Genomic DNA, 8164 nt, shown 5'->3' with positions numbered 1-8164 from the left:
TTTGCAGCAATTTGTCCATTTTCTTTAACCAGTTACTGCTGGTAAAACGTGTACACAAGCAAACCGGTTACAGAAACAATGGGCCGAATAAATAAAAACTAGCAACTACTTACCAAGTAAAAAAGGTCCAGTATTAGCAAGAAGACTGAAAAGTAAAAGATCAGGCATGAACATTTTGCTCGCAGGAATACCTTTCACTTATAGACATATTTAAGTACAATGTCGTTTTTATTTATAAATAAAAACGATTTGTACTAACATACTGTAGCAATTACTTGTATTTTTACATGCTACTGTATGAGGAGCTTGAGATTTTACTTACACAACAGTGTTGCATATAAGGCTCGGTATAGGGTCAGTACTAAAGGGTTATTAGTCCCTTGGCCTAATGATCCAACTATAAATGTTATCTTATAAATTTGTTGTGTACTTTAATTGCTCTAAAAGAACCAATCTCTGGAGCGCTGGCGTGGAGAGCCTGGCTGTTTCCTCATCATAGCCACTGCCACCATCGAAATACTTGACTAAGTGGAAACTGCCCCGCCTGCATTTCAGTTAATCGCTGTTGATCTGCGAGTCCATGCCTCTATTGTTATACTCCTGAATACCCCGCTATTGAGCTTTTCTCTGACCATTTACTACATTCAAGTAAATGGTGTTTTTCCAGTAAAAGGTTATTTATAGAGATTTGGGCAAATTCTCATGCCTGATCTTAAACTTATCGAAATTTGTTAATGCTGGCCTTTATACGGCCGCAGTATCTTGTGAAACTATACAGGTAATAGTAAAATGTCGGTTTTATTTACATCTCAATAAGAAGAGCCCCTCAAGCATTGCTTTTACCTACTAGTTCAACAAATTACTAGCAATATTAAGGCTTACTTTTATTTATAAGGATTTAAGTAAAAGGCTAGTAAAGGCAAATGCTAGTTTTTATGTATTCGCCCAAATAACTGAAGTCTGATAAATGTGTTTGTAAACATGTCCATGGATGTCCTTAGCAAGTGTGCTAGCATGCCCAGACAAGGTGTTGCGGTTTTTTTTGCCCCATACAAAGAGGGACAAAAGGTCCTAGATTTCATGCTCAGAACTTTCCCTTTTTCCAGGGATTATTTCAAAACCTTTTTTTGGACAAGCTTTGTCCTTAGCTTTGTCCTTTTGTTGATAGACATGATAGACTGCCAGCATTGTAGGGAGGTATTGTATTAGATATTCCAGCGCGCCATGGCGGACCGAGTATAGACCTTTATCACCCTGTCACCATCTTGGTCATGTTCCCTGTTTCCAATAACAATAATGAATGCTGACATTCAATTTGTATGGCACCAGACTATTGTCTCGTCCAGCTTCTGTTTGGTTGCAATGAGTTGGAATGACCACACCGTGATAAAGGTCTATTGAATTTGGGTTACATCCCAAAGTTGGCTGGTTCATGGTGAACAAAAGCTCTCTCAGTGACCAAACAGAAGTCTAGGAACAACATTTTATGAGAGTTTGGTAATGTTTCTTTGTGACAACAAACAGTTTTGATTCTCAAAAAATGTGTACATTCCAGAAAGTATTTGTAAAGACATGATTATTAAGGCCCGGTCACACAGGCCGTGATAACGAGAACGAAAACGAGAACGATAAAAATGCACGCTCGCGATTGGTTGGATTGCTCCACGCAGAATACGCCAATGCTCATTCAACCAATCGAGGGTTTGCATTTTTATCGTTATTGTTTTCGTTCTCGTTAGCGGGGCCTGTGCGACCGGGCCTTTACACTCTCTGCCTCAGTGTTTTCATAAACGATTTCGAACTTCAGATATTTTAGATTCTTGGATCAATCAAAATCCTGCAGGATAATTTGGAAATGCTGGACCTATGAACTTTGGTGGAAGTACCCTTCATTAAGGTGGCTTTAGCTCTGCAATTTCCTCTCCATTAAATATATCATTAAAGTTAGGGACGGATTGTGGAGGATTTGGGACATGCCCTTTATTCAAACTGGACAGTAATTTTGTGAACTCTAAACCTAAAGTTTTGTTAGGCAGATAAAAACATAATAGAACTTTAAAAAAATTCAGGCAAGTTATTCATAAATAATTTGTCTTTAATATTCAAAGTTTCTGTTTGAATGTTTAAATTTTATATATCCCAAGCACCAGCAAATAATTGAATTAACAGTTTAACAAAACTTGGACCAATCAGCAGCATTTTGTACACAGGGCTGTCATGTGATTGGCTGAAGTCAAATCACTTAAACAATTTTACATAATAACAGGGGTTCATCATTCTGTTTTTTTCTGTACATTGTACCGAATGAACATACAATTCAACTATGATGACAACTATGACTGGAACAATGTAGACTGAACTTGGACTGGAACCAGGATGTAGAGCCAACAAGAACCTTGCTGTGTGAAGACAGCAAGAATTTATGACTTCAATATCCTCTCTCGGACCCTACGTAGATATACTAAACAATTCATTATTTAGACTTTACTTTCATACATAAGCAAAATAAGTTTGAAAATAACATAACTACCCTCCTACATGTACAATTTGCTGAAATCAGATATTGTATTTTTATTTCAAAGTTTAAAGGATTTGGGTACTCTTTCAAAATGTCCATGACTAACATTTATGTTTGTAAATGATTAAAATAATTTTGTTCCCATGAGATGAAAATTATTGTCTTGACATTGTTTTACTCATTTCCCAAAAAACTACAGCACCTCAGCACATAATATTTTCAGGGAAGCTTTCTACTATCATTATCTTCAAACTGTGTAAGTTTAGTGTAAATCTGTGGACATTGTGTTTTTTGTCATACAAAAGTTACATAGACCCTTTAATAGTGGCCTGTCATCCCAGTAACCCTCATCCCAGGGGGAAAAAAAGTCAAAGAAGAAAAATGCTCTGGTGAAGCTGTGTTTCAAACACAATGTATTTATACTGTTAACATCAGTAGCTCAAATTGCATTTTCTCATAAGGTCAGAAAAACTGTTTTAACAGTTGAAACTATTGAGCGAGTGAATAAATGACTAGACACTAGGCACTAGACACTATGCTAATCACTGTTAGCATAAAAACTTACTTGTCAACTATCAATGAAAAGCTGTTGATAGTATACCAAGTTGTGAGAAACGACTCCCTCTGAAGTAAACGTACAGTAGTAATTTTCCACTAACAGGGACTAAAGTATTTGAATTTGATTTTGAGAACTCAGAATTTGATTTTGAGGTCTTGAAATCAAGCATCTGAAAGCACTCGCAACTTTGTGTTACAAGGGTGCTTTTTCTTCCATTATTCTCTCGCAAATTCACTGATAGATAAAATTTTCACAGGTTTGTTATTTTGTGCATACATGTATGTTAAGATAAATGTACACCAAGTGAGAAGACTGGTTTTTGACAATTACCAAAGGTGTCCAGTGTCTGTCATGTACATGTACCTACACATACTAAGCATCAAGTTAACCGTACAACATCATACATCTGTTGTTGATAACAACAAAAAGGTACTTCAAAGTGTATTGTTAAAAAAGTTTTGGGTCCTTGACATTGCTATAGACAATGATCACATTGAAGCCCCTCAGTCTGGTCAGTGTTCCATTTAGTTTCATGAGGAAACAAACTGTGCATGCAGGGAAACTAGTCTGGCACCTTTTTGACAACTCAAATTTAGTATTGATTAACGACATTGAAACAGGAACATTACAAATATGGTTACTGTATAACTAAGGCTTATACACATACATTATACTTACTAATGGCACTTATTGGCTGCACATTCATTCATTAATGTTGATTCATTTACAGGAATGTTAACTTATTCTTACAAAAACGCAATTTATTGACACATCAAAAGCATTACAGAAAAATATGTGAATTTTTATTGAATTTTCAAGAAAAAATAAGAGCAAAAACCAAGCACACCATTTGTTGGCAAGTTAAGAAATGTTAAATTCAGTAAGGATTACAAAATATACAAAAATGTGAAAGAAATGTTGTCAGTTTAGTCTGTTAACTACTAGCAACTTAAGGTATGTACATTAAGTGTGTAACTTAAAAGAGTAACTTGCATTTACACCAGAAAAAACACAATCTTCATTTAATATTGGCTTCCTAACTTTGTCTTTTGCAATGACTTTTGAATCACTCAGACTAAAAACAGATGTGTTGCTTCAAATATCTTGGGCAGGCTCATTAAAATTGAATAATCCAAACTGAAATGAACTGAAATCAAAACAGGAAACACTCTTGCACAAATTTTAAGGAATTAGGCTACAAAACCGCGCTTTTACATTTTTGGCACAGTTTCATGGCTTCACATGCATGGAAAACTGAGCTTACAGGCATAGGTGTGTAAGCCAAGCATAAATTTGTTCTTAACCTGCAGGCAAAATATGCTTATATTGTATGTTAAAGGAGCACTGTCATCCTGATAATAGTCTGTCAGTGACGTGGAAACATGAAATCTTACTAAGTTATTACACAAGCACGTTAACTGTCTCATCGCCAACAAAAGCTTCAATGGGCGCTGTAATTTATTATCGCATGCACGCTTGCAGTAACAGGGTTAGAAGTTAATGTTCAGAATTTAATGTCAGCCACAGACACACTTTGATCTCGAAGACAGTGCCCCTTTAAGCATTTTTTTGTTCTGCTTCCGTGAAAACGATTGTTCATTTACATTAATTTAAGCAGAGTCATGGAAATTGGCCACTGCAATTGCAGCAAATCTACATTGTAGTATGAGAGATACAATGCCTAAACAGTACAAAAAAAGTGTCTTAAACTTGTAAACAAAATGAAACATGAAAATACACAATCAAATTTGTTTTACAAATTTCTTGACATAATTCCAAAATACTGTTAATTGGCAACCGGAAGCTCTTAGAAATAAAATGTGGCATTTTGTTTCCTGCATACTAATACAAGTACATGTACATGTACATCCATTATTCAGTGATAAATACAATAACATATTTTAAATATACCATGCCAGCATGCACAGAGGCACATCTAACAGTTGTTGGTTTTTAGGAGAATGGGATGGGACCAGCCGTCGATTTCACTAAACTCTTCCTAACTTAGGATTAATCTTAGTACATGGGACGAGTGCCAACCCTGCACTGTAGCATGCAGACCTTAAGATTAATCCCAAGTTAGGACTCATCCTAACTCGAGATAAGACGAGTCCTAACTCTTTGTGAAATCGAAGGCTGGGTCCTAGCTAGGCCTTTTATGCCAAGCTACATAAATCTCAAAGCACTTCCTGCCCCTTGGAAATGTTAAGATGTGACAATGTGGCATGCAATACATGTAGGAAACATAAATACCCAAAATTAGCATGCAATCCAATATTAAGTAATACATAAAACTATAAAAGCCATAATCTCTACACTTAAGTTCAAAGGAAAGGTACTTTTGCTTTAGTTATAATTGTGTTAAAGACAAATAGCACCAATGATGCAAACACCTAATCCAAACCAAACGGACTTCAGCTACATGTATTGTTTGATTTTCATGGCTTGGGTTTGGGGGGCAGAAGCAACCCTACCCTTAGCCTAGAAAAAGCCTAACTTCACCAAAGGATAATGCATCTGGATCGGCTGGTATAAGTTAGAATGCATTGACAAGTTATCCTTTATTGATGGTGTAGTAATTTGTAATCTACACTAGAAACTAGGCGGCATTAATGTCTACCTAAAAAGGAACAGTAGATAAAAGCTTTGCTACAACAACATAATATCTGCGGAGCTGGCTACACATTGTTGAGTATTTAGTTATAACGTTACTAATAATTACAAAATAATATCTACACTACATGTAGTACTGTTTTATCATGCTCAGGTTTTCTACTTTGCTATTTTTAAGAGAAGCATAAGTAATGTCCATTTTGGCAACATTACATAAAAATTATCATAACTAACTCTAAACATTTCAGGGTTTCTAATATTAAAAAGTTGCGAAAATAATGAAAACGACTTTCCTAGCTCCACCATGGATTTGTTCTGAAATTAACAACTTGTAAATGTTTCGAATGATGACCTTGTGACCTTTTAACATTTGTTATTTTGTTGCTGAATAACCATGTTTCTTAAAGGAACGTTACAGAAATGGTAAGAACCAAAAATCATGAAGATCACAGATTTACATAAAACTTACACAGTCTAATGATGATGATAGTAGAAAACATCCCTTGAAATATTTCTGTCAGAAATTTTATATTTGATGAGAAATAAATAATCTTATTTTGCGTTTGGAGTTTATCAGTGCGCGTTTTATACATTTTTGTTTTGGCAACGATGCAATGCAAAATTTGTACAGTAATCGTTTTTTTCACTATTCTGTCGTGACCCAGAAGGCCGATCGATCTCAAACTTTTGTCAAAGGTTTGTCAGTTTACGTATTATATGGCGAATAACATAAAGTGCTTACACTGCCAGCAACTTTTTTGCTAGCAAAACCAATTCTGTAATGATCCTTTAAAACAAATTTATTGAATATATATTCAGGCTTAATTATTATACACATATTGACTGGCAATGAGGTCAATAGTGCATCTCTATTCCTCCAAGGGACTTTGATTGACCAGAAGAGGGACCTACATATATTTCCCAAGGTCCAAGGGGGATAGACTATTTACCAAATTATGCCAGCCAATATTTGTTTTATAACACACCTCATCTAAAATAAGGGAATCAATATGTGGTGAAGAGGTTTTCAACTAGTGGTTAAATCCCTACGAGGCCTGGTTCTTGATAATTGTCGAGGTAAATTATCAAGAACCAGGCCTCAGCGGGTTTAAATCACTAGTTTAAAACCGATTCAACACACTTTGATTCCCATTCATGAATACCTTTTCGGTCAAAAACATCAACACTTTTTGGTCAAAAAGTAAAATAAATGCAAAAATTGTTCAATTATTTCTTTCAACACCCCTCCAGCTATGAAAAGGTAAAGCCCTCCGCCGCCCTCAGGTAAACAACTCCTTATAAGGGAATGCTGTGCGCGTCACGCGTATCACATGAAGTGGCACAACTGTTTCAGCAACGACTCTCGACCAATAGGAATGAAGAAACTGTCTTATAAGAACAGGTGCAAGCTCGCGTGTCACGCCCATGTTTCAACACTTTTTACAGGTTTATACACACCCACATGACGCGCTATGGAATAGGAATAGTGAAACTGCCTCAAGTATTTATGAATGTGAAAGAAGAAAAGAAACTTGGAAAAGAAAGGAATGTATTAACTCTCCCCAGATTCGTTTTTTTAGTTGCTGTTAACAGTTCATGTCAAGAGAGGGTGCTGTAACCAGTCAAAAATTGAAAGACTAGTGCCCGAGCCCTCAAAAAAATGCGTGCGCTATCACTAGACTAAATTAGCTCATCCCACTTGACCGTGTTTCAGCCAACCAGAATACAGAACAAGCAAGAGGTGTGTTATACATCATGTAAATGTAGTTTAGTTTAATGCATGGCTGGAGCAAAAAAGGGTGATATTTTACAAAACATGATTTTCAAAGCATTCTCAAACAATTATCTAAAATTAAATATTATGATTAGAAAAGAACAATAATGCTGCAACTTATACCTTAGAATAACAGTTTATGGTAACTTTGGTTAACAGAATAATGCAGGCACATGTTTTAGTAATTTACTCTTACATCAGTGCATGAAACTACATTCCATTCAGATATGCAGAGACAAACAGCTAAATTAGTTGCTTAACACAGTTGTTAATCAAACAAAACTCAATTGAATAGCAAAACTACATCCACCACATCCTCACAGTTTTCATGAAGTCTTCAAATGAACTACACATAACCAGTAAAGAATTTAGTATAAAGCGGCACCTTGCAAAGACATGTTCAACCCAAATAGCTCCTACATGCTCTAACATGTTCAACCTTCAATAACAGAAAGTGGTGTACTTTACAGTCAATGCTTAACAACACTGGACACAATTGGTAATTGTTAAAGACCCGTCTTCTCACTTGGTGTATCTCAACATATGCACAAAATAAAAAACCTGTGAAAATTTAAGCTCAATTGGTTGTCCTAGTTGCGAGATAACAATCAAAGAAAAAACACCCATGTCCCACAAAGTTGTGTGCTTTCATATGTTTGATTTTGAGACCTCAAATTTAGAATTTGAGGTCTCGAAATCA

Source organism: Asterias amurensis, chromosome 15, assembly GCF_032118995.1.
Source record: "Asterias amurensis chromosome 15, ASM3211899v1".
NCBI classification, from domain to species: domain Eukaryota; kingdom Metazoa; phylum Echinodermata; class Asteroidea; order Forcipulatida; family Asteriidae; genus Asterias; species Asterias amurensis.
The sequence above is the reverse complement of the archived record's forward strand: the minus strand, read 5'-3'. Positions refer to the sequence as shown.